This window comes from Callospermophilus lateralis, chromosome 4 (assembly GCF_048772815.1).
Source record: "Callospermophilus lateralis isolate mCalLat2 chromosome 4, mCalLat2.hap1, whole genome shotgun sequence".
NCBI classification, from domain to species: Eukaryota; Metazoa; Chordata; class Mammalia; order Rodentia; family Sciuridae; genus Callospermophilus; species Callospermophilus lateralis.
In genome coordinates, this window is record NC_135308.1 from 83,904,579 (window position 1) to 83,932,405 (window position 27,827).

The 27,827-nt window shown below is 34.7% G+C and overlaps 1 protein-coding gene across 3 annotated transcripts in view; it reads right to left on the reverse strand.

Moving 5' to 3' along the window:
• Positions 1-27,827, reverse strand: part of Eps8 (EGFR pathway substrate 8, signaling adaptor) — a 161,587-nt gene that overhangs the window by 97,952 nt on the left and 35,808 nt on the right. For all 3 annotated transcript variants that reach the window (XM_076854152.1, XM_076854154.1, XM_076854151.1), the window contains exon 2: positions 14,017-14,084. The gene's annotated coding sequence lies outside the window, so the exon portion shown is untranslated. The remainder of the gene's footprint in view (positions 1-14,016; positions 14,085-27,827) is intronic.

Genomic DNA, 27,827 nt, shown 5'->3' on the forward strand with positions numbered 1-27,827 from the left:
AATGACAGTTTTACCTTAAACTTGCTAAATTTAGAAATAAACTAAAGGCAACACCATATAAAAATTATCTGATTAAGGATTTAAATATCTTTAATCTGAAAATCACTGTACAGTTCCAATAAATCAAGATCTTATTTGGCAATGTCAATTAAAAATTTCAACAAATTTTTTTGGGGGGGAAAAAAGTGAAAACCAAAGGGGGAAAAGTGATTTCTCATGCCCATTCATCCCTATAACCAAAGATAAAGTATAAGACATAAAGCCCTCAGCACTAGAAAAACCACAGGTTTAGGTTTATGTACCATATATGCCACTTAGGAGCTCTATAACATTCATAAGTAAGGTAACCTCTTACCTTTCACTTGCTCACCTATAAAATGAGACCAGTTTGTAAAGCCTCATTCAGATCTAATTTGCTAGAGCATTTTCCTAATACAAATTTAAAAGGAGAAATATTTGCTAAATTAGATTTTGGCTAAAACACAGTAAGTAGCAGTTTAGTCATTTCAACCTACAATGATAAATTTCAGAAAACTGAAATAACCCAATATTCAGAAAACCTAGAGATGAATGAGATGCTATGAGGATATCTGTAAATTCTCTTGACAAATGATCAAATAACACTTTTTGCAGAATCTCCCATTTCTGCTTTTTAAAAATCCCATTTAAATAGCCTGTACTGAAACACAATATATACAAAGAATTTATGAGAGGAAGGTAGTGCCAATATTTCCCATCATTAAGATGTCACTTAAAATTTCCTCATTTCACCTGGTCCACATGGTAGAGATTGCATATCAAAAGAACTTACAGAATGTTCTTTATCAGGTAGCATTTTGAAACTTTTAATGTCATCCTCTAAATCTGTCCTTTCCACAAAAAGTCAAGCTCTAAATATAAATACAAATAATAAGAACAACAATAATGATGATGATAGAACTATTTCAGCTTATTAAAATCATGAGTGCACTGGAGTTCTCAAGTGCCATTTGGCAAGCAAATGGCATTTCATACAGAAGTACCAATTCTTCCTAGAGTATTTTTACCTCAACTCTGTAATACAGTCAGGAAGTTATCACATTGGCTAGATAATGAGGCTTACCCTCTTCTATCCATAATCATGAGCTATAGTACTGTACAGGAAGTGAGAGAAGAATAAAGGGAGAGGCCAACCAGCAAATAGAAAAAAAGAACTGTACCTGCTGATAAGATATCATCTAAGCAAAAAATCAGGTGAAGTGCCCAACTTAGATTCTGAATCTCAAAACACTGTAAGGTATCACCAGCTAATAACAAGCAAGCAGCCTTGGAAAAATTAAATCAGGAAGCATTACAATAAACAGAATGAAATGCCAGCTTTCTGAATAGCCGTTTAGAAAAAGCTGTATAAATCTTTGCTAGCATGATATAGCTTATGTCATCCTTTGAAAATAAAACCTGCAATTAAATTTGCACATCAAATGATCCTTGAAGCTTGTATGTTACCAATAAATAGGGACAACAGAGGGGGCTTAAATCAGACAAGCCCTGTCAGTGGCACACAGAACAGGAGTTACATAAAAGAAAACACCACAGCATCACTTCAAACACGTCCTGAGGCTGATGCCATTGAGGTGCTGATACTAAGCTGCCAGGAGACACACCATTTTAAAAGTGCTTTAACTTCTGTTAATATCACTGGACCATAATCTACTAAGGCAGAAAAATTCAATTATTGCCTTTGGCTGAAAATTTTTACCATAGTGAAGGTTTATCCTGGTTGGGTAAAATACTAAAGGTTACTTTCAAGTTTATCTTCAGTTGATAAAATGTTGATTCTCCAACCCAATTCCCAATCTGTATTTAGTTTGCAGATTTGAGATTTGTAATGCTAATTCAGACTGCAGTACCTAATTCCCTCCTATTCCTGACATGGAGCTACAGAAAGCAAACATCAAAAGGCCGCATGTTATTGTCAAAGAAGCCATGGATTTGAAATCTAAACCTTACTATTTCCCATGGCTAATAATTTTAGTGTTACATGACTTTAAATAGATGATAAAAATAGGCAAAAAGCAGGTGTAAGAACTTGGACTCAGACACAAAACAGATCAAATCCCAACTCTGTCATTTATAGCTATATGACTTTGGCCACATTATCTCACTAACTCTGGGTCTGTGAAATGGAAATAGTGTCTTTTTCACAGAGACTGATTGGAATAATGCACCTAAAGGGCACAGCCGTGGCTGAGTAACTGTACAAAACAAGCAGCAGATTTCAAAACATAACAACTCCTCGGAGTTTCCTCCTCTGAATAATTCAAATATTTTCTCCTTGCTAGGAGATGCGTAGGTTCAAATGAGGTAACATAAATTATAATGCTTCATTACTCCAGGGTGACAGAGAACATATTGGTCATACTATGACATAACCAGATCATATTGTAAAAGTTGTACACTGGCAGTCACATTCTGGAAATTGTGACCAACAGTCATACTCATAATGCTCCTAAAATTGGCCACTCCTTAAAGCAAATCTGATCATATCATTTACCTAGTTAGAACCTTTCCATCCTGTCTGAATGCAGAAAGAGAAAGAAAGAAAATAGATAGATAGATTGGAATCAGATGCCTGTCACACTTTCCAAATTTGTCTTTCCATTGCCCCCCTCACCTACTTTGCCCAGCCTAGGCCTCCTTGGGCAAGATGCTCTCTTTGCCTAGAAGTAAATCTATCCATCTCTTAGTACTTCTCATCCTCTAAGCTTCAGCTTACACTTGCTCAGAGAAGGATGCACACTTATCCATCCCCCTACCTAACCCACCCCACTGCATTATTCTCTATAGGAAGATACTCTCATTTTCTTCCTATTACTTAATGCAATTGGTGATTCTGGACATTACTTGGTTTTGGCCTGTGTTTTCCAGTAGGACATGTGCTTTTTGAGGGCAAGGACTAGCCTTTGTTATTTACCACAATATCCCCAGCACTAGGCACAATGGCTGGCTCCAGCAGGTAAAGGGAACCAATATTCACTCAGAGTGAGAAGAATGCAAGAAAATTATACAACTCATATGCCAGAGCAGAACTCATATTCTTCCCTTGCAAAACTCACCCAACTACATATCTGCAATCAGACAGCAGTCTGTTATTTCCACACTCACAATTTAAACCCACCACAAACCAAACAGGTATTATTTTTAACTAACAAAACCAAATGAATTTTTAACTCCAGTAGTTTTTCTAGACAAAAAAAAAAAAAAAAAACAGTTTTCTCCAAACTGTTTTTCTAGATAGAAACAAACCAATATTTTTAAAAACTACATAAAACTCAACAAAAAAACAAAGTTTGCGGTGCTCAACAAAAAAGTAATTACTTGGAAGCAGCCAGTTCTGTGAACCAATGAACATAAAATTTCATCTACAAACCCAAAACAGTCTCTCTAGTCTGAGGCATGATGCTTCAAACACTAGCCTACTGGTTTTCCACTTTTGGAATTTTCCTTTTATGAATAATTAATGGGAGAGGGTTGTATTTGTATATGCATCAATATAAAAGGATTTTCCCAAAAATTTAAAAAAGCGAATTTTTACTGCTATGATGAATTCAAATTCATGAATTGAATAATTTCTCATTAAAGTCTTCTTAGTATTAATTTAAAAGGTTACTTTTAAAAAGTGTATATTTCTTTGTGACGAAAATCTGTAACTATCATCCTTGCACCAAAATCTTTATACATAATCTTGTTTTCTTAGAATAGAATTCTAGAGAAGGAAATGCTATGTGAAGGAATATGTCCATCTCTGAAATTATTTCTACACAGTCAAAATTGCCCTCCAAAGATGTTATACCAACTTGCACTGTCTTAGTCCATTTGGGCTGCTATAACCAAAATAATTTATAAACAACAGAAACTTTTAACCCACAGTATGGAAGCACTGGCAGATTTGGTGCCTGATAAGGGCTCTCTGCTTCAATGATGGATGGAGTCCTCTAGCTGTATCACTCACGGCCAAGGAGATGAATAGTTCTCTTTAACTTCTTTTTAAGAGCACAAATCCTATTTAATCCCCTCTTAAAGTCCCCACCTCTTTATACTATCACATTGGTGACTAGATTCCAACTTATACATTTTGAGTAGTCATATTCAGACCATAGCATATTTTCACTCATAGTTTATGAGATTTATTTCTGTTATCTTATGCTCTGACCCAAACATTAGATATCACTTCTTTTAAAAATCTTTTCCAGGGACTGGGATTGTAGCTCAGTGGTAGATCACTTACCTTGCATGTGTGAGGCACTGGGTTCAAATCTTAGCACCAAAGAAATATAAATAAATAAAGATATTGCATCCATCTACAACTAAAAAGAATATTTAAAATATTTTTTCCAATCTGGGTGGGGAAAGTATACATTTCTTGGTTTATTCGTGATTGCTAATCTCTCTTTAAAACCATTTTCCCTAATTGTTTCAATGCTTTCTTTCCAACTTTTTTTCACCTTTGCTTTTTCTGTTGGATCTATAGGAAACATTCTATCAGTTAACTGCATGGACTTTTCATTATATATGTCCAAGGCATAAATTTTTTTTCCCTCTAGACCAAAATAAACACACATCTTGGATTTATGTATTTAGTGTTAAGTTTCCCCTTAAAAAATATAATATAAACTTATTCTACATCTACATTTTTTAAAAACATAGATAGATCCTTCTGTAAACTCAGTAACAAGATCAGACACCCAAATTTAAAACTATATCTATTTACCTTTTAAAAAATTCAGTTTAAGTGGTCCATCTTTTCTATATATCTTCTCAGATTATTCTAACTATGTTAAATACAAAACAAAATTTCCTTTTTGATCAGCTCCCAATTAAGGTCATTTTATGTATAAGGAAATGAAGTTTTGCACATTAAGTTAATGCTATCACTCCAATCCCAAAGAGGTTACACCTTAATTTTTACTGCAAACACAGAATAAAGTTTTTGGGGCTTTTTAATATATTTTTTTATTGTAGTTGGACACAATACCTTTATTTTTTTATTTATTTTTATGTGATGCTGAGGATCAAACCCAGTGCCTCGCACATGCTAGGCAAGCACTCTACCACTGAGCCACAATCCCAGCCCCAGAATTAAGTTTTAAAATAACCTATACTAAAGCAATACTTTATTTCTATAAGGACGCCTATTAATGTCTTTATTTCTCATTAACTTGGAGTATTCTGGTCTTCTGGCTTAAGTAAAAAGTTCTATGGCTTCTTAAGACAATATAAAAATATCACTAATGAGACAGTAAGTCAATCCTAAGGTCTATGAAATTACATGGTTTGATGTCAATATTCACTCTTCATCTCAGACTACCAAGATAAACAGTATACGTTATGTAAATGGTATGTTTCGAATTCTATCCACCCAAAAAATCTCCTTAGTTAGGTAAATATAAGACTTAGATCAGGGGCTGGGGCTTAGAGGCAGAACACTTGTCTCACATGTGTGAGGCAGTGGGTTTGATTCTCAGCACTGCATATAAATAAATGAATAAAATAAAGGTCCATCAACAACTAAAAAATAATTTTTTAAAGACTTAGATAAAAAAATAAAAACAAAAACCCCTCAATTCATAAAGAATAAGTGTTTCAGAATATGAATAAACTGATATTAAATTTTCTGTATCTTAAATAATATTATACAAATTAATTTAAATCGGTTACATTTCTATTTTAAAATTTGGTTGCTGACTACTGTAGTATAAGTATTTATTAAATAGATACTGTGTGTGCATTTTTGGCAGATTTTTTTACACGAGTCTTTTAAAAAGACATACATATTCATAACTCCCCCACAAATTCTCCTGACAATAATCCATTTTGTAAGAGGTATGTTTACAGACATCTCAATATCTGCAAGTATAGATATGTTTTATTTTTAAAAACCTATCAATTTTCAAACTTTTCCTCAAAAAGTTTAAAATAGCACACAATGCATTAAAATGAGTCTTCAGTTCACTTTCTGTCGTCTTGATTAATTTGACAATGAAATAAAATTCAACATCCTTAGAGGATCATTCACTCCCAGGTATTCTGTTCAGAAACATGGTTTTTTTTAATTCACTTTAAGAAAATATTATCATGTATTCCATTAGGATACCCTTAGTCCACGGATCCGTGCCAATAAGTTACAAAAAGTCAACAGATATCTAAACCAACTTCTACTCACTTATGGAGACTGTCAGGAATTTTAGCAGTGAAATACTTTATCTCATACCATGAACTCTGCATTATCTGAAACCACTCTCACATTTATCAAGAAAAACTGTATGTGCACACATTTTGTAATGTATACAGCATACTGACTTACATTATTCTTAATTCTCATACTTTTGTTACCTTATCAAAGATTACAAAAGAAGGTCAGGCAATGACTCTTAGTCATACAGTGGGTGATTCATTCACTTACAGTACCACTCTGGACATCAGACCTGTAAAGATTTTATTACAACAGCCCTGATTCACCACCAAACAAAAGAGAGATGCATGAGGAAAAATAAATGATTAAGGGGAAAAGGGGAATTTTTCAAATTCACAAGCTCTGTCAATAAATAAGTACTTATTATCTATATGCTGTATGTGTGTCTTAATCATTTGTTAAAATTTGTCTCATATTAGCAGGTTGATTGCTTTACAAATAAGATATAGAATCTTCACTAAAAGGTTAATCTGTATTATAAATACAGATTGAAATGCACATATTAAAATCATGAAAGTAGCACAGATATTCTGAACATCATAAACAGTGAACAAAGCATAAATCTAATTAAATCATATTTAAGAGTAAATGAAAATTCAAAAGATGTTAATATGAAGGCCAGTGAGCAGCCAGTCATAAAAACTGAATACACAGGAGGTTTCAGGAAGCAAAATGTCACTTCTGTGGCAGTAGGTCAAAAAGGCTTTGTGGAGGGCTGATAACGGAGGATTATTTCACAATAGAAACTAAAAGGCTGATAAAGCAAGAAGGATTGGGAGCTTATTTCATATGAAGGGTGGGTTGAGGAATAAAGCAGGAAGACAGCAATAAACCAGTGGGGCAACTGTCCAGAATGACTAGGTGATGGGACCTGGGGAGGGTACGGAGGATCCTCTGTGAATACAAAATGCAGTCCCCATAGTTGTCAAGGAAGAAAATCTAAAAACCAAATCCCTGGACAAGGTAGCAATGACTCAGTGGAGTTCAAATATGTGCCAAAGTTCAAGTACAAGAACTCGGACAAAAGTTCTACAGTGATACATGCCGGATGAGTTAATAAAATTGGTCAAGAGGGAGGGGCGAGGAGTCTACATGGTAACAGCACCAAACGAAAATATAACATGCACACAAACAGAATAATTTCTTCCCAGAGATACAAGCAAAATTTAGTAGGCATTCCTCAAAATACGATAGCGTGAAGAGGCAAATTTTGAAGTGATGATCTTTTTATCTTTTTTTAATTTAATGTGAATTGGTAATTAGTTATTAGACCCACCTTCTTCACCTCCTGAAGAAAAAAAATTAAGAAATATTTAATAACAGCCCACTCTGTGCTGTGTACTATTACATATAACTGAAATCATACAGTCATCCTAGAAGCAGAAATGATGGCTCCAGTTTTACCAAAGATGCAAAGAAGGGGGGGGGGAGGCAGGGAAATCTCCTTAATTCATCCTAAAACTGGAAAACCACTTTCAAAGATCTGGACCAAACCTGGTCCTGGTAACCAGACCTGGACCAAATTCTGTTGTGTGTGGCTAATTAAGATTTGATTGCTACAGTTAAACAAGAATGATTGAAATTCAATCAGCAGTACTTTTTTCAGGGTGTACAATTTGTTCTCTTAAATCATCATTCCACTAAGAAATCTTATTAATTTTATAAAAAAAATATAAGTTACACACAAAGTACTGTAGTTTTACTATTTAAGTTTCTCACAATGCCTGTGGCACCTAGGGTTCTAATTCACTGTCAATCAGACTTGTATCTACCCGAAGATCTAGGAATTTTACTCAGCTAGATTTGCTTTAGGACAATGACTGCATGGTAGGTCACTCACCACATCCAGTTTCAACATCTGGCATCAAGAATCTACATACCCCTGTCAGTAACTTAACTTTATTCCTGCAAACTCTTAGTTTTACTTTTGTTCATCTTTGTTCTTTCTTGTGTTAAATTTTAAACCCAAATGAAACACTTTAACATTTCTTTTAATGTTTGTAGATATTAGCAGATTTAACTTTAAGGAAACTCACCCATTCTTACAGCTTATGTAAATACAATTAAGCAAAATATTTCAAGTACTGACTCATTAAAATAAAGAATGGATAAGTCTAATTTCCTTTATAAAGATGCTTTTGTCAGTTTGCTTCTGCCTCCCCCATAATTCTTTAACAAATAATGACAAATTTATAACTGTAGCATAGGATAGTAATTCCCTACCAGCTCTGATTGCAATGGAAAGGTTTAAAGCCATGTGAAATGACTAAGCTCCTGCTAGTTAACACTGAAAGGAAAAAAATCAACAAATTAAAAGCATTGATGTAGCTAATTCTAGTAAATCCCCTAGGTTTGTATACTACCTATTTGCTTTTCAGGGATGGAAATTTACCTGTTGCCCAAAGTATGGTCAACTGTAATAAAAAAACACAGGTGACTAGAGGCAGAAGAATCACTCCAATCCTAAACTAAGCAGACTATTATTCATCACCATGGTATTAACTCTCAAAACAGATACAGGCAAATTCACAGATAACACTTTGAAACCAGGGGGTGAGTGGGAGGTGGGGGATGCATGTGTATAATTTACATAGTGTCCTGTGCCAAACTCATAACAATTCAAGAGAGGAAGCTTAAAGAAACTACAGCAATACCCTTTATCCATACTGGGTCCTGATGCATTGAAGTGCAATCTGCTTCTCACTACAAAAGAGTCTTAGAGGGTGTTATTCACAAAGCAACAGCAAATTGTGGAACACACTCCCCAGCTGGCACTGTTATTTTTATTTTGCTGTTTACATTCCATCCAGTGTTTATGCTTTGTGGCTTTACTCTGAATACAAAAGAATGTATAAGCTAACATATGTTAGATTTTTAAAGTAAAAGCCCGTCTTTAATATTGTGGTGTATTCATGAGATAATTAAAGATTTTCTGGTCATCTAGGCTGTTGTTGTCTATTGTTTTGTTTGTTTTTTTTTTTTTAAATATTTAATTATTTATTTATTTTTAGTTTTCGGCAGACACAACATCTTTGTTTGTATGTGGTGCTGAGGATCGAACCCAGGCCGCATGTTTGCCAGACCGCTTGAGCCATATCCGCAGCCCCTCTATTGTTAATCATACTAACAATAGTTATCATTTAATACTTTCATAATGCATAAACATTGTCATTTATCCATTTCACAACCTTATGAGATAAATAAACTGAGGAAATAAAAGCTCAGAAAGCTGAGCACTTGCCTGAGGTCACCTAACTTAACTTTCAAATTCAGATCTTGGTAACTCTAAAATTTCTGCTCTTCACCCTATGAGGAAAATAAAAGCAACACTTTTTCTTTTGGCACTTGATTCCATTCTACCAGTTTAATTTAACCTGTATTTCAGAATATATTACAAGCACGATGCTAGGTACTTTAAGACAATTTGAAAAATAAAAATTCAACAAGTTACACTGAAATTAGATGACTCCTAGCTTGGAGCAGCTTAGAAACTGAAGGGCTTTAAATTCGATAATGCTATTCTAATTTGTAAACAAAACTATGAATACTTCGAAGGCAAGAACCTTACCTATGATCTAGCATATTACAACTCCTTCTTCTCTGTATTTGCTTCCTGTGTCACTAAAGAGAATTACAGACTTGGCAATCAGACACACTATATATAACTTTACATCAGCACCCTCTGGTTCCTGGCTGCTACTCATTAATACTTCATTTCTTGTTAGTTCCATAATATATTCCCCATAATAACCATGTATTCAAGTTATAATACAGTTTCCCTTATCCTTTATACCCCGCTTTATCCCCTCCCCTATACCTAAAACAATGGAGACAAACTGCATGACCTCCTTTATCTATATATAATAAAAAAATCTCCAACAGACCAAAAGATCTATTAGGTATTGAATGTTGCTTTAAAAAATGAACTGAGTAATAATATCCTTCCTTATGACACTTAAAATATTCCATTTAGTCATTTCAGAAATAAATCTCAAAAAGTAAAATCAAACAAAATATATTACAAGAACGTGAAGGCTTGTCCTTATGTGACATGGAAACTAACCTATCTTGGCTAGAATAATCAAAATGTTCCAGAAAAGTATTTCACAGATTTTTTAGCTGTGTTTATAAACCAAACCCCCAAAACAGAACCCTTGTATATTGAAGTAACTATTTTCTTTTCAAAGAATTTGGAAGAGTTAAATTCAGGATGTGAAACTTTCAGTTTTCCACCATTAAAAACATTTCACTAATATGGGGATTTTTCTTTTCTTTTTTTTAAAATTTTTATTTATATATGACAGCGGAATGCTTTACAATTCTTATTACACATCTAGAGTGCAATTTTTCATATCTCTGGTTGTATACAAAGTATATTCACACCAATTCATGTCTTCATACATGCACTTTGGATAATAATGATCATCACATTCCACCATCATTTCTAACCCCACACCCACTCCATTCCCCTTCCACCCCTCTGCCCTATTTAGAGTTCATCTACTCCTGCCATGCTCTCCCTCCCAACCCCACTATGAAACAGCCTCCTTATATCAAAGGAAACATTCAGCATTTGGTTTTTTGGGATTGGCTAATTTCACTTAGCATTATCTTCTCTAACTCCATCCATTTACCTGCAAATGCCATGATTTTATTCTCTTTTATAGCTGAGTAATATTCCATTGTGTATATATGCCACATTTTTTAATCCCTTCATCTATTGAAGGGCATCTAGGTTGGCTCCACAGTTTAGCTATTGTGCTGCTATAAACATTGATGTGGCTGGGTCCCTGAAGTACGCTGTTTTTAAGTGATATGGGGATTTTTCACTTCCCATGAACTCCATACTAAAGATTCAAAGAGTAACATATTTTCTGAATGGATAAAGTATATTTTTCAGTATTCTTTCATTAAAAGATTTCTTTTAATTTTCATGTAAGCATTAGGAATTTCAATTATCCCTCAAACTGGCTGCAAAAGCTATTCTGTGTACTGTTATCTAACCCTAGGGCTTGTACACTCATACTCTGAAATGAAAGAAGATTAATATGTGTGTGTGTGTGTGTTTAAGCAAAAGAAAGGTAGATAATTAATTACTATATATATATGAATTTTTTGTTTTAGTTTTGCTTCTTAGAGTTGCTGGAGTTTGAACTCAAGGCATCACACATGCTAAGAAAAATGTTCCACCATAAAACATCCTCAGCCCAATATGTCTGGTTTTTAAAATCTGATTTTATGGTGGAAATTTTTATCTTGCCAATAAAGAGGAAACACAAACTGAAAGAACAGATTTTTGTCTTTTAACTTGATAATTACTCTTTTTTTTTCCCAAAGGTAAATGATTTAAATATAACTGTCAGCTCCTGACAGGAGGTAAATCTAAAATTAAATTGTATATATTTCATAATATTTTAACACTATTCCCCAAAATGCAGCTCATTAGTAACCAATTAACCCATTTCCTAAGTCCATAGTAATCTCAGTCAGATGAACTGACACATCTCTAGGCCTGGACTTTCTCATCTTAATGAATATGAATGAAGTATCATAGAGCCTATAAATTCCTACAACTTCTCAAGCTGATCTACTGTAACAAGAGATCTTTATCAATACCAGAATCCATTCTGATCCAGGCCATCTGTACAGAGCGCCCTTCAGAGTCTTCCCACATAATCATGGGGATGATGATAATGAGAAGGGAGGGAGCTCAGCAATGACATAATCCCCTGGGCACTTGAACTGGGTTCTGTAGGATGCACTTCTCTTGCTTTCTCATTTAAGCCTAATAATTTTATATATAAGTAACACTATGTCATCTTACAGCTATGAAGATGGAGGCTCAAAAAGGTGCATGACTAAAATTTCACAAGTATTAGATGATGAATACTATAAAATCAAACATTTCTCCTACTTCCTATACTACCTAAATTTAACTAAATAAATAAATAAAAATAAATAATGGTGAATGTCCCATAGAACTGTCTTTCTGGGCTGATGAGTTGCTTTTCGAGGAAGTCAAAAAAAAATTACTTCCAAAAAACATTTCTTAAAGGTACAAAGGTATCTAATTTGCAACAATATAAAAACACAAAAGTTATCAGATGAGCAGCCAAGCAACAATTTAGAAGTCCAAGTGGCCACAAAATGAAAACAGTTGATCTGGTTCTAAAAATTAAAGTACACATTGTCAGTCACTGTTACAGGTCTGAACACAACCTCTCCCCACCCCCAACTAAGAATAACACTAAGTAAACTATATAAGAAAAATGTAACATTCTCTTCCAGATTAAAAAACAGAAATAGCAGCTGCAATATTAGAAAAAAAATAACCAAACCATCTAGCTATAAAGTAATAACTTCCATATAGAATTGAAGATAACCAAATAGCATAGTACATAATGATAATTTCACTAGCAGCTAACCAGTATTTACTCCCAAAACACAGATACTGAAGAAAAATACACTAACCCATTATATTCCATCCTCCTACAGTTTTTATATATTGGATAATAGGGTCCAATGGGTGAATCCCTTTCACTAAACAGTATCCTGGCACCTTAGAAGAGAATACATGAAAAAAACCTCAGCCTAAACAGATTGGCTTAGTGGGTGGGTAGAAGACGAATACGATAACAAAAACAAAGGGAGTTCAAAAGAAAACCAAATAAACAAAAATATTAATGAAGATAGAAGAAATACCCAACACCCATTTCATGGTTTTTGTTTTTGTTTTGTTTGTTGCTTTTGTTTTTGTTTTTGATGTTGTTTGTTTCTTAGGTTGATTGGTTTGTACTAGGAATTGAACCCAGGAGTACTCTACCACTAAGCTACATCCTCAGACCTTTTTATTTCTTACTTGGTGACAAGGTCTTACTAAATTGCCAAGGTTCTGACTTGAAATCCTCCCAACTCAGCCTTCTAAATCACTGGGATTATAGGCATGCACTGCCATGCCCAGCATCCTTTCCGTTTTACTAAGCTTCATTCCACATACATTAAGGTGTCCAGATGAATGGCTCAAACACTAGAGAAGGGAAAAATCAGAAACAGTCTTTTTTTTCCACAGTTAGGAATGAAAAAGCACTGAAAATTATGCAAGCAGGTTTTTAACAGTTCATTTTTTAAAAATCCATAGATTAAATTCTCTTCAAATATTTTCTAGTAAATAATGTGTAATTCTAAAAGTAACAATGCTTTCAAAATTACACAATTGATTTGGATTTTTTCTTCTGCTACTGCTTCTCCCTCTTCCTCATCTTCTTCTTCTTCTTTGTATTTACCACTTTATTAAGAAACAACACCTAAGACAGCCCTGTCCCAACGGAACTAGACTATAATAACCTGCAAAATTCTCATGTTTATAAAGATTTTTTTGCATATAAGTGCTAATTTCTATTTAATTTACTATGAAAGTTCATAATACTAATATAGCTAACTTATGTTTTCTTTATAAAATACTTTCATATTGGTGATTTCAATTTATTCTCATAATACATAACCTGGAAGGCAAGCAGAACAAACAGCCTTTTCATTCTCATTTTAAAAACAGACTCACTAACAAAGATTTCAAGGAATCAGGGCCAAGACAACCAAAGCATATCTGCAGTAAGGCCAGTATGGAAAAGGCAGTTCCCAACTCACCCCAGGCTCTCACCTGCACTCCTGTGAACAGTATTTTGTGAATAACTGTAGTATTTCCCTGAGCACATGCAAATAAAAAGGTTCCCAAGAAACAACAGACTACTTTAAATATATACTAATTTTTCTACAAATGGACTCACCTCAAAATGAAAATGTTTCCCTTCTTATGTTTCTACTTCAATCCAATGAAGGTCGTATTGTAGGTGGCCTGCACATCAAAATAAACAATAAAAGTAAAATACTCATTTTGAGAAAAATATGAAAGTAACAATTACTTTTGCATAATATATATTTCATTCTCCTTTATTTATACTTTTTTCCCTAGATTCAAAATGATATTGATGGAAAAGGGCAAGAAGAAAAAAAAATCATGAAAATGAAATAATAACATGGTAATGGCATCTAACTTAATTCTTGCAGTAACCCTGAGAAGTACTGAACAAATAGATTCTAGGAGCTTAAGTAGCATTTGAAGCCATGCGCTTTATTTTGCATCTTAACAACTGTAAGAAAAACAGATGTATTCACTCTTCTTATCCATAGCTTTAAGTATTCTCAAATCCAAGACTTCAAATAAACACAGTAACCAGGTTATTTAAGTTGTACAGCCTTTTAAATGTGTATGTTATTAAATACTGCATACACCTATGTTATTTATAATGTTATCAGGTACATGTTGACCATGGGGTATTTAAAGAATCCATAATTAGGATAATTTTTTAAAGCTAGGATAGAAGAAAATGTCAATAATAGCACAAGGACAAAGAACCTGAGTTTTAAACCAAAACTGATACCATAACATTTTAAAGAAATGTATAATTAACAGTGCTAGCTTCTTTTTCAAGTCTAGCAGCAATGAAAATGGACTTTGGAGTGGGGAGATCTGGAACTGAATAACATTTCTTTACAGTTGACAGTATGAAAATAATAAGGATGAGTATTTCATTCTTCTGTAGATGCTAATAAAATCTCACCTGCCTAAAGGTCACACATATATAAAAACTTTAGCAATGTCATAAAATAAATTTAAAAGTGATATAGCCAGGTAAGTGTCACATAGTCTATGTGTTAAACATCTTCACTGTGCTCACAGAAAATACCCTCAATTTTAGTTTATAGTTTATATATTCTTTAATGTATAAAAGTTCTGATGTGTTAATAATCAAATCAATCCATAGAAAGTTAAGTACACCAAACTCGAAGTTCAGGCTGGTGTGGTAGCACACACCTATAGTCCCAGCCACTCAGAAGGCTGAGGTAAGAGGACTGCAAGTTCAAAGTCAACCTCAGCAACTTAGTGAGGCTAAGCAACTCTGCAAAACCTTGTCTCTAAATATAATATAAAAAATGCTGGGGATGGGCTCAATGGTTAAGCACCCCAAAGAGAGGGGGGAGGGAGAGAGGGAGGGAGAGAGAGTAGGGGAGAAGAAGGAGGAGGGAGGGGGGAGGGAGGAGAGAAATTTAGAAACTAGTGTTATCAGAGAGAAAAAAGAAAGTAGTAGGTCATAACCACATGAAAAAAATAAAGCCTAAGATGAAAATAAAAACTTCAGAAGGCATCCTGAGAACATATGATAGGAAACCATGCAACCAAGCATAGGTCAACAGTCTCCGTGAGTACACAACTCAGAAACATCACAACCCAGAAAACCGCATACGTAATGAGAAAGCTATATTTTGTTTTAAGATGCTGGGAAAGGCTTGATGCCTGGAAGAAGAAAAGAATTATCATCCAGGATGGGGTGGTAGCTGAATGATAGAGTATTTGGTTAATATGCAAGAGGCCCTGGGTTTGATGTCCAGTACTATCAACACCACCAGCATCCCCCCAAAAAAGAAAAAATTATCACTCTAAATAGTTAAAAAATAAATTAAATCCTCATGTGTAAAGGAATGTACTTTACTGATAGCTCTAGGAAATTCACTTACTTGTAATTTGAATAGTATATTACTAGGTAATCTGAAAAATGACATATTAAGTGTAGTTAATGGAACTAAAATTTTAAGGGCTTAGGTCCCTCAACTAATATCAAGAAAGTACTAAACATGATAGTATAAAGTAAGTCTCTTCCCTCCAAAAGTTTGCAGCTTAACAGAAAACACTACTATATACAAAAATAAATGTTAATGTCATTTTGTTCTATAACAGAGGAATCAGTGAGAGACATTAGATGTTTGGGTGTCTCTCTCTCATTACATTACAAGCTACTGATACACAATGCCTAGACACTTTAATTCAGTGGAGTTACAAAATGTGACATTAAGAAGGCTGGAAAAATGGCTCAGGAGGCTGAGGCAGGAGGATCTTGAGTTCAAAGCCAACTTCAGCAATGGTGAGGTGCTAAGCAACTCAGTGAGACCCTGTCTCTAAATAAAATACAAAATAGTACTGGAGTTGTGGCTCAGTGGTACAGTGTTTGCCTGGCATGTCTGAGGCACTGGGTTTGATTCTCAGCACCACATATAAATAATTGAATAAAATAAAGGTCCATCTAAAAATAAAACAAAGGTCCACTAAAAATATATATTTTAAAAAAAATTTAAAGGAGGCAGAAACATATGAAACAGAGGCAATAATATGTATAACAAAGGCAAAGCTCTGTAACATGGATGAAAATAAACATCAGAGGTACCCGCTTCCCTGTCAACAAACACAGAGAGCTTACTATGCAGGATTCTGCCCCAGGTACCTGATGTGTGAATTCACTCCATCCCAACAACCTTGGAAATCAGGCTCCATTAATACCCTGATTAATACCCTCCATTAATACCTGTCATATATAAAGAAATAAATAATAATAACAGATAAGAAAATTAAGGCACACAGATATTAAATAACTTGTCCAAAGTGGCAATGGTAAGTGAAAAACCAAAACAAAAAAACAGGAAGTTTGGCTCCAGAGTTCACGTTCTTAACTTACTTGTAAGTTAATCCTTGTTCCTAAGGATTAACCAAATAACTAATGATGTCATTGTCTTTACAGTATTTCTCAAAGCACATCACATAATTTTTAAGCTATTGTTTAAAATGTTTCTTATTCCTTCAAAACCAATTATTTCCAAATTTCACTCATGTTTAGGATTTGGCCCCATAAAAATTCCTCTACATTCTACAAATATTTTTCATAAAATATCAAAAATTTTCCAATGTCTCCTGCCATTGAAAACTCAGAATTTAACTCTAGATAGGGCAGAGGGGTTGGAGGGAAAGGGAGGGGGCAAGGGGTTAGAAATGATGATGGAATGTGATGGTCATTTTTATCCAAAGAACATATATGAAGACACAAATTGTTGTGAATATACTTTGTATACAACCAGAGATATAAAAAATTGTGCTCTAGATGTGTAATAAGAATTGTAATGCATTCCACCCATACATAATAATAATAATAAGAGGAAGAAGAAGAAACTCAGAATTTGCAAAACAATCAAGGACACCCAATTTTCTTTTTTGCAAATCACACAATTTTGTAAACAAACATTAAAAGAAAGTAGGTTTTCATGATAATATTTCAGAAAATAACCAGAGATAAAATTAACAACATATCAAAGTTTGCAGTCCTAATGAATGAAGGCTTAACAACTAAAATCAAACAAAGAAAAACAACTACATATTGTATGTCTCCTCTGTGAAGAAGAAATACCATCCTGTGACAGGAAGTAAGGAGAAGGGAAGCGAAGAATGAAACAAAAGAAAGAAGAGGAAGAAAGGGGCAGGGAGAGGGAAGAAAGAAAAAGGAAGAAGATGTACCCGAATTTGGTTACACCTCTACATCTTTCTAACACACACACACACACACACAAAACACAAGACGGAAGGACATGTTAAATTACTACAGAGGTGATCAGCATGACCTTGCTGTAGGAAATTCCACAGGCCAAACCAGTTTCTTCAATAAATAAACCTCAAGAATATAAAGGTTTTACAGTTTGGATGTGGAATGCCCCCAAAGCTCAGATGTTGAAAACACAGCCATCAAGTGCCACAAGGGTCAGAGGTGGGGCTTTCAGGAAATGACTTGATCTTGAGAATTGTAGTATTATCAGTGAATTAATTCATTTGATAGATTAATACTTTGGATGGCCTACAGGGTGGTCCCTGTGGGCATATAGAGCATGCCTGAAGGATGCAGCCTCCTGGGGGTCTGGCCTTGGGGACTGTATCTGTCCAGCTGCCATGAGCTGAGAAGCTTTCCTCTTCAATACTCTTCCACCATGATGTATGTGTCTTCCACGAGGCCAACCTACCAGGAATGAAATCCCCTGAAACCAGGGGCCAAAATGAATCTTTCCTCCTCTAAGTTGTAACTGTAAATATGTGAAAAGATGACTAAAGAGGAATACTTATATGTTAAGAGTCATTAAAAAACATATTAGTGAAAAAAAAAACATATTAGTGAATTATAAAGAGTATTTTCTGGACCTTGATTCAAACAAAATGTGAAAAGAGGACTTTTATGAAACTACTGGCAAACTGAACATTTACTAAATGTTCAATAATATTAAGGAATTATTAACTTTTAGTTTGGGGTATAACAATGAAATCAAGTCTTACAAAAGTATTTTTATCTTTTAGAATAACATACTGATATATTATAAGGAAATAGTATGTCTGAGATTTGCTTGGCTTCACAAGAAAGGAAAGAAAATGGGGAAATATGATGAACAAATTTAGTCAAGAATTAACATCTGGGGCTGGGGATGTGGCTCAAGCGGTAGCGCGCTCGCCTTGCATGCGTGTGGCCCGGGTTCAATCCTCAGCACCACATACAAACAAAGATGTTGTGTCCGCCAAAAGCTTAAAAAAATAAATAAATAAAAATTCTCTCTCTCTGTCTCCCTCTCTCTCTCTCTCTCTCTCAAAAAAAAAAAAGAATTAATATCTGTTGAAGCTAGATATGGCTACATAAAGATTTGTTATATTGTTTCTTTCTGATTTATTTATTTACTTACTTACTTATTCATTCATACATACATACTAAGAATTGAACCCAAGCTGCTCAACCACTGAGCCACATCTCCAGCCCGTTTTATTTTTTATTTAGAGATAGGGTCTCACTAAGTTGCTTAGGGCCTCACTAAATTGATGAGGATGGTTTTGAATTTATGATCTTCCTGCCTCAGCCTTCTGAGCTCCTGGGATTACATGAGTACACCACCACACCTGGTTCTGTTTATTTTATAGATGTAAAATTTTCCACATAATAAATTTTTTAAAAAACTAAGAAATATGATACAACAAAAAAATGGTACCTCAAGTATTATAATAGAAATGTTTTTAAAGAACAATTTAAAATATAACAGCATGTTCCCATAAGGAAAAAATATTTTAACTAAATAATAATACTAACCAAAGTTTCAACTCGATTATTTTTCTCAGTAGCTTACCTAAAATGTTATATTTTTTAAGTAATAGCAGATCTCTTTATTAAATAATGCTAGTACAGTGAAAACAGCAATTTGTTTGAAAAGTACTGACTGTTTAAAACTATTAGCAAATTGCTAGACTTTAGGGTTGTTTTTAACTTACAAAGTATTTTATTCATTGCTACTAACATCAAAAACACATTATGATGAGTTAAATGGTAAATTATATTCCTCAAGTTTGGAAAACGCCATTTATAATTTATTATATTATGAAGCCTGCTAAGTGAGAAAATTTAATACAGCATAAAAGGGCAAAAAGAACAAAGGTTTGAAGTTCAATTTTGACTCTACCACTTATTACTTAATATTACTTCAAGAAAATTTTTTCTTCCTCATCTGCAAAATAATGAAAATAACTGCTTCCATCCAATGTTGTAAATATTAAATGTGGATAATTATGTACACAGTAAATTTCATGTTTTAATCCTTTATATAAATTATATATATTACATATATAAATGTTTATATATATGTATATAAATACATATTTCCCAACATTGCTCCTGGTAATGTTTAGTACATAATATTAAATGTTCTCATTGTCAACATCCAATCATTGCTCTGGTAGTTAGCATTATTTTTATGCTTGCCAATATTAGACTTGATTCTCAAATGCCAATACTTCCTGAGGATGTAAATTGTCATTCAGAAACACATCCACTCTCATGTTTAATAAGGCCTTCTGAGCATTTCAGCAAGTAGTGTTTATATAATCACCAAGGTTTCTGCTTGTAACTCCTATTCACCTAAGTTGTAAATCTTGCAGATAAATACCATAAGAAAAGTTTAAAACTCAGCTTTGTTCAGTTAAATACCCAAAGTAATATCATCATTGTGATATCATCTACCATGAGGCGCTCTCCAGAGGCTTCCTTTCAACTCACCTGATGCTCAAGGGCATTTTGTATGTATCTTAAAGCATTTATCATGTTGTATCAGTCATTTGTTTACATATTTGTCTCACAGTTGGAATACAAACTCCAAAAAGAGAGAGACTTTCTTTCTTTCCTTCCTTCCTTTCTTTCTTTCTAATAATAATAATAATCATAATCATAATAATAATAACAATAATATCATCAACACCTGCAAAGTGGCAGACGGTGGGACTTTGCTGAACCCAGGTAGAGCACACACCTTTATTCCAAGGACTTCTGAATCAAGTCAGCTATTTGGTCATGGTTTGAGTGTGTCCCACAGAAGTTCATGTATTGGAAATTTGATCCCTAGTGTGATGGTTCTGAGAAGTGGTGTACCTTTAAAAGGTGGAATTCATTGAAAAGTAATTAGGTCACTGGGTATACCGCCCTTAGAGGATTAATGCTCTAATGAAATGAGTTGGTTGTTCAAGGAATGAGTTGGTTGTTCTCAAGAAATTGAGGTGTTCTAAAAGAATAAGTCTGTCCCCTGAATCTCAGGTTTCCCCTCTCATCAAATGATCACTTATGCAGGTACTATCATCATTGTGATATCATCTACCTTGAGGCCCTCTCCAGAGGCTGACTTTAAGTGCTGCCTAGTATTGAAATTTCAGCTTCCAAAATTATGAGATAAATAAACCTGTTTATTTTATAAAGTATCCAGCCTCAGGTTCTTGGTTACAGTACTAGAAAATGGAGTCATACAAAATTAAGTATTCCATAGTTAAACACTCAGTAATGGATCTAGTTCTAACAAATCTGGGACTAAAATCTGAAGAGACTTATACTTTGGTCTTATCATTTTCCCTTACTCCATATAAGACACATCTTCTGCAGATCACTCTTACTTATAGCACAGACTATATCCCTGGATTACTCTTCAAAGCCTAGAACCTTCCATCGACAATAGCTAACACTACAGATAGCACTTTACATGACAGGTACTATACTAAACACATTATATATCTTAGTTCATGTGATCTTTACAATAACCTGTGAGTATACATTATTCCCTTTTTACAAGTGAAGATTCTGAGGTTTAAGGAGGTAATGAAACATGTTCAAAGTCTCAATTCATAGAGAAAAAGCAGCAGTTGAGGCAGGTCTGACTGACTGTAGAGACCACTCCATCACCAAGTCTCTTGAACAGAAGGTATCATTATTAATTCTAGGTGTCAAATTGTACTGTACTAGGGACTATCTAGAGAGTTAGTAAAGCACTATTTCTGGGTGTGTCTGTGAGGGTATTTCCAGAAGAGAAAGGTATGTGAGTTAGTGGACTGGATGAGGAAATCCTACCCTGCCTGTGAGTGGGCACCATCCAATCATCTGGGAACCCACATGGAACAAAAAGATGGAGGAAAAGCAAATTCTTGCTATCTCTTGCAGAGCCACAACACCCATTTTCTCCTGCCATGGATGTCGGAACTCCAGGTTCTCTTGCTCTTGGCCAGTGGGCCTTGCACCAGCAGCTCTCAGGGTTCTTGGGCCTTTATCCTTAGACTGACTGTTGGCTTCGCTGGTCCTGAGGTTTCTAGATTGGACTGAACTTTGGATCTCCATTTGTAAATAGAGACTGGTCAGCCTTCATAATCTCTTGAACTAATTCCCCACATAAATTCCCTTTCATCTATCTCTTTCTCTGTACATCTTGTTGGTTTTCTCCCCCTCCACCTCTCCCTCTCTTTCCCTAATATAGAAGGCTACTAGTAAACAAAGCTTTTCAAAGAAGGCTTTAAAGGTCCCTTGAGGTCACTTTAGATGTTTTAATGAGCTTTTAAAAAGTAATGTTGGTATCCTTATGGGAGTTCATCAGTTTTTCCTCTTCTGTTCTCTGATACACAGAAAACAGTAACCAAGAGAAGTTACTCTGATATGGCAGCAGACAAAGTTGAGGATGAAAATCATGCTCAAAGAAAGAAACCTGAGCAGTTTAAAAAACTTATGAACAAAGACTCTGAAAAACTTCCAACTGGTAGATACACAATGTTATTGCATAAAGGATAAGACTACAGCCTATGGCTAAAATTTATAGAAAGCTTAAAAACTACAGAACACACAGAAGTACACGTGCTAAATACACTGAATGGAAAGTTCCTGAAGTACAAAACTGCTACCAGAACACAGATGTCATGACAGTGAAATTTTCATTAATGCCAGTGGAACAGGATGAGCTAAGGAATAAGATTGGTTTTCCCCATTAAATCTCAGCTCTGTAGATTACTTCGTGACTTTAAGAAAGGTACTTATTAACTATTCTGAACTTCAATTTCCATGTTTGTAAAATAAAAATAATAATACCTCCCCTGAAGGAAAATTAAAAGATTCACAGTTCATGCATCATTTTGTCCACAAGCATTAGGTAAAACACATTAATGTGGACCGGTAACAAAAAAGGAAAAGTTAACATTAAAAAAAAAAAAAAGATGCAATTTGTATTTGGGGTAAAAATGGAAAAGCATAACTCACATGAATCAAATGTATGAAAGATGAAAAAATAATTAAAAAAATGGTGTGGGGGGCTGGAGTTATGACTCAGTGGTACAGTGCTCGCCTAGCATGCACGAGGTACCGAGTTCGATCCTCAGCACCACATAAAAAATAAATAAATAAATTGTTTTAAAAAAAAAAAAGACAATGGAGCTGGGGATGTGGTAGAGTGCTTGCCTAGCATGTGTGAGGCACCGGATTTGATCCTTAACACCACATAAAAATAAATAAATAAATAAAATTTTCTGCTTCCTCCTCATTTAACTAGTCCTGAAAGTAATCAATTGAGTGCAGACACTGTTCTAGGTGCATGCATAATATGACAAACCAGAAATAGACTAGTGAGTAAAACTGACCAGAACAACAACAGCTAATATTTGACAAGTTGGTAGCAGATATTTGCTGCTTAGAATGCTGTTCAAAAGGGTTCCCATATTCAAAAGGGTTCATTTGTCTCTTTTTAAGTGGTAGACTCTTAAATGAGAGGCTCTTTTTTTTTAAGTGTTTTACATGCTTAATAATTTAGTTCTTACAACAAATTCTTGGAGGTTAATAATAATACCATCTTACTTTAGAGGTGAGAAAATTGAAACATGGAGATTTTAACCACTTGCTAATTCGAATATGGCTACTCAGTGATAAAGGCTGTTTTCAAATTGGGGCAGATAATTACAACAGTATGACAAATGCTGTTGTCATACTCCATTTGTAAGTAGAAATATTTAGGATAGGGGAAGGTCAACAACCACACATATAAGTACACTGGGCAGTAATGAAGAGTATAAGTAAATATTTTAAAAATTCTTTTGTGGACTCAACTGAACACTCAACTATCCACTGTTTCAAACATTATTTATAGAGGTCTCTTCCTGTTTCAGAGAACTGGTTTTAAATGAGCAGCTTTAAACCTACCTCACTGCTCATTACAAGCTAAGTTAATCATTCAACAAACTTCAGTTTCTCATCTGAGAAACAAAAGGACAGAATAGATCAGGTCAGGTCATCAAATACCTGGCATTTGCACGGCCACTCCCCATTCCCAGAGCCATAAAGAACATCAATACTGATTGTTACACTCTTTAATGCTGAACCTCAAGTGTGGAAATCCTCAACAGTGCTCCAAACAGCAACTACTAATTTATAAAGTGGGCTTTGATGGGAAACCATGTATTACCTCTGCATTAGAAAAGCTCTATGTACCCCACCCCCAAAAAAGATCCCATAACCCAAAGAAAAAGAGATCACTTCTATCAGGTGAGCTAGCAAAATACAAAGCTATCATTATCCTCCTTCAAATTTTTACAAATACACAAAGAGAGGGTAAGTAACATCACTGTCCCCAATTTTTGAATTGTCATAGACCATAAAGAGAATAGCTTAGGTTCTCCACCTCTGATAGAAACATCCACAGCTTTTATATTTGGTTTCCCCCATACATAGAAGTTTAAAACAACAAATGATGAATGACCAGGGCAAATACATTGCCCAATGAAACTGGTTTCATTATTAAGTTAAATTATCATCATGCAATAAATGCTGTCATGCCATAAAGCCTCACCAAGCCACTGTGGCAATGACTCAAGGGTGACACCATTTGCTGTAACACATATGTTTTACCTGATGTTTCACCTTCAACTAATACTTTTTATTGGAGAAAAAGAAGCATCACAGAGCTATACAATAGGGTCAGTAAAGGTCTTTTTGAGGTGAACCTGTCTACACCAGTCTCTTAACCAGATGTCTCATTTAGTGACACATATAATACATAATTAATTCTTTCTTGAAGCGGCAGCTGTGCAGAGACTCTCTGGAGTTCAGCTGCCCTCAATAGTAGCAGGTGGAGGGATTGGTCCTTTACTGCTTGCTTTCCTTCTAGTCTATCCCAACCACATGTATAAGTGAAAAGTAGAATGTCAGACCCAGGCTGCTATCTGCCTAAAAAAAACATTTCTTTTTGATGTTCTAGTTTATTCCAAATAGAATCTGATCTTCCCCATAAGTTGACCCTTCAAAGTTTCTCATGAGGCTTCCTTTCTCCTTGTCATCCTAGCATTGCCTCCCCCTCCTCCTTATCTCACTCCCCATCACCTCATGCCTGGATTATTAAAATAAGTACATCAGATCTTCCTACTTCAAATAACTTCCACTTTTAACCAATCCTCTTTTTCTAAGGTCCAACTTTTCCCTTGCTGCCTCTCTGGGAATCGATAATGGCAACGTAGGAGGTCACATAATCGGAAGCAACATTAGCTTACTGAGTTCCAGGCCCAATTACTCCACTAACAAATCTAAGCAACTCAATTTAGCTTCCTGGAAAACAAGAGTCCTGCATTACCAGAGTTCTGGGAATCTCCTACTTAATGAACAATACATCTCCTATCTGGAAGTCATGGTCCTTCAAGATCTGTCTAGTGAAAGTCACCTAAAATCATCCCCCAAAACATATTTTCCTACTCTCAGCTACTGTTTGTCTCACTAATTCCTCCTTCTAAAATGATTTAACCGACCCCTCTTAACCGAAAAGTCCTCCAACAGAAGAGTAAACAGGGGACAGTCTTCTTCATCCTTTTCTGGCATTTTCAAACTCTCCATAATCGAATGCAATTCAGGGGGAAAAAATGAAATTTCTCAAATGAGAACTACAAAGCAAACTTATCTCAATAAACAATGCCTAACCTAGTAAACTTCAATAACATACCCTCTTTCTTCCTAGAGATTTTATTTGCTATGCATATTTGGCCCCATTAACTTTAAAACTTAACCTGTGTAAGCAGTGGCTCCAAAGTAAGAACTCAGTAGCTAATGGACTGATTTTATTTTGGTTCTCTGAAGTGTGCAGTCTAATTTGTTAATGCCTGATTGAAGTGGATATTGTATATAGTTAATGTGGTTATGCAAAAGTACTTAATCTTAGTATGTTAACAACCTCATTCCCCATTTCCTAAAGGCTCAGCTTATTTTTAAATGTCAAAACACATTATTTTATGAGGAGCAGATTAGTTCCAATAGCACCAATGCAGTAATTTTATAAGTTAAATTATTTTTGTGAACTGCTCTAAGAACCCCCCAGTCAACATTTCCAAAGCTGTATTACTAAGAAAGTGGCAAGAAATAAGAACTCAGGAGGAGCCCCCAAGACATTTTCCTCCTCTCCAGAGGTCAATCAGCTTACAAGAAGAAAAATCAGTAGTATACAGATAACATCCATTTCTCCAGAATCTGCAGTAACTTTGATATTAAGAAGGACAAATAGCTATATTTAAGAACAAAAATAGTGCTTGCCTGTAATCCCAGCCCCTTGGGAGGCTGATGCAGAAGGACTGTGAGTTCAAAGCCAGCGTCAGCAAAAGCAAGGTGCTAAGCACCTTGTATTTTATTTAGAGATAGAGACCCTATCTCTAAATAAAATACAAAATAAGGCTGGGGATGTGGCTCAGTGGAAAAGTGCCCCAGAGTTCAATCCCCAGTACCCTCCCACAAAAAAAAAAAAAAAAAAAGTGTGTCATACAAACTAAACAAAGCACAAAATTTTTATCAAAGGGACTGTTCCAAATCCCACCACCTAATAACTTATTGTTACAGTCAAGTCTCATTTCTTCTAATCATCAAATTCCTTATCAGGAAAATGGAGGCTATCATAATACCAGCAAGGATCAAATGATATAACAACATGTAAGTGTTTGAAAACTGCAAAATGTTTCAAAAATATAAATTAAGACAGTCTGTAGGAAATATTCCTAAGTCACGAAATGTTAAGTAATTGTCTCTTATCAAATAAATCCACCTAGTGGGAAGATTAAAGTGAATAGGATTAAACAAGGAAGAATTATCCTCAATAACATCCATTTTCTAAATCTGGGTTTCCATACACCTTGCTTTTTTTTTTTTTTAAGTAGGACATGCAAAGCTCTATACAAACAATTTCAGTTAGTTAAGTGTCTGAACACCTTTTCTTAAAGATCTCCAGGGAGAGAAATTCCACCCATCCCTTAGTATTTTTCACTCTGGAACTGAACAACTCCAATAAGGAATAAACAAGTAAGTTCTCACTTCTTTCATCTGATAAAAGTAAAAAAAATATATACCCATTTGGGTTAAAACACTAGATATACAATTCTATAACAAGTTTTATGGCAGGGAAAAAAAATATCCAAGGAATAAATGACCTATGCTTTTTCTCTTTCATTTACATTTCCTCCTTGTAGAAGTGAGAACATCCATTGCCTTACCCACTCCCCACCAAAAAAAAACCTAATCTAGTTTTCCCAGTTTTCATAATGGAATGCTAACTTTGACACTTGCTAATCCAGAAAAGATATGTTCTTCTCTTCCTTCCATACCACAAAAGATCAGCACCTCATGCGCTTACAAATACAAAATAAGCATCTTAGTATGTTAACAACCTCATTCCCCATTTCCTAAAGGCTCAGCTTATTTTTAAATGTCAAAACACATTATTTTATGAGGAGCAGATTAGTTCCAATAGCACTGTTATGTTTCAACTCTTGACAAAAGCAAATATACTAAGACAGTTGATAGATATTTTGGATGAGAGCAGCTTCAGATTTGAGTACATTTTAGAATTCAGATTTTCAGACTGGGATGCTTTACCTGTAAAGTTTATACAAATATTTCAAAGTCTAAAAATTCTGAAATCTGAAACACTTCCAGGCATTTCAGATAAAGTACACAAGAAAGAAAACCTAAGAACATTACCATTAAACAGGGACGAGAGGTGGGAGGGAATGGGAGAGAGAGAAGGGGAATTGCACGGAAGATGGAAGGAGACCCTCATTGTTATACAAAATTACATATAAGATGGTGTGAGGAGGAAGAAAAAAAAAGAGAGAGAGAAATGTGTTACAGTAGATGGGGTAGAGAGAGGTGATGGGAGGGGAGGGGGGATAGGAAGGGCAGCAGAATACAACAGACACTAGTATGGCTGTATGTATAAATGTGGCTGTATAACCAATGTGATCCTGCAATCTGTACACATGGAAAAATAAGAATTCATGCCCCATTTGAATCAAATGTATGATATGTCAAGATCATTGTAACATTTTTAGCAACTAATAAAAAAAAAAGAAAGAAAACCTAAGGCCCATGTAAATTTTTCA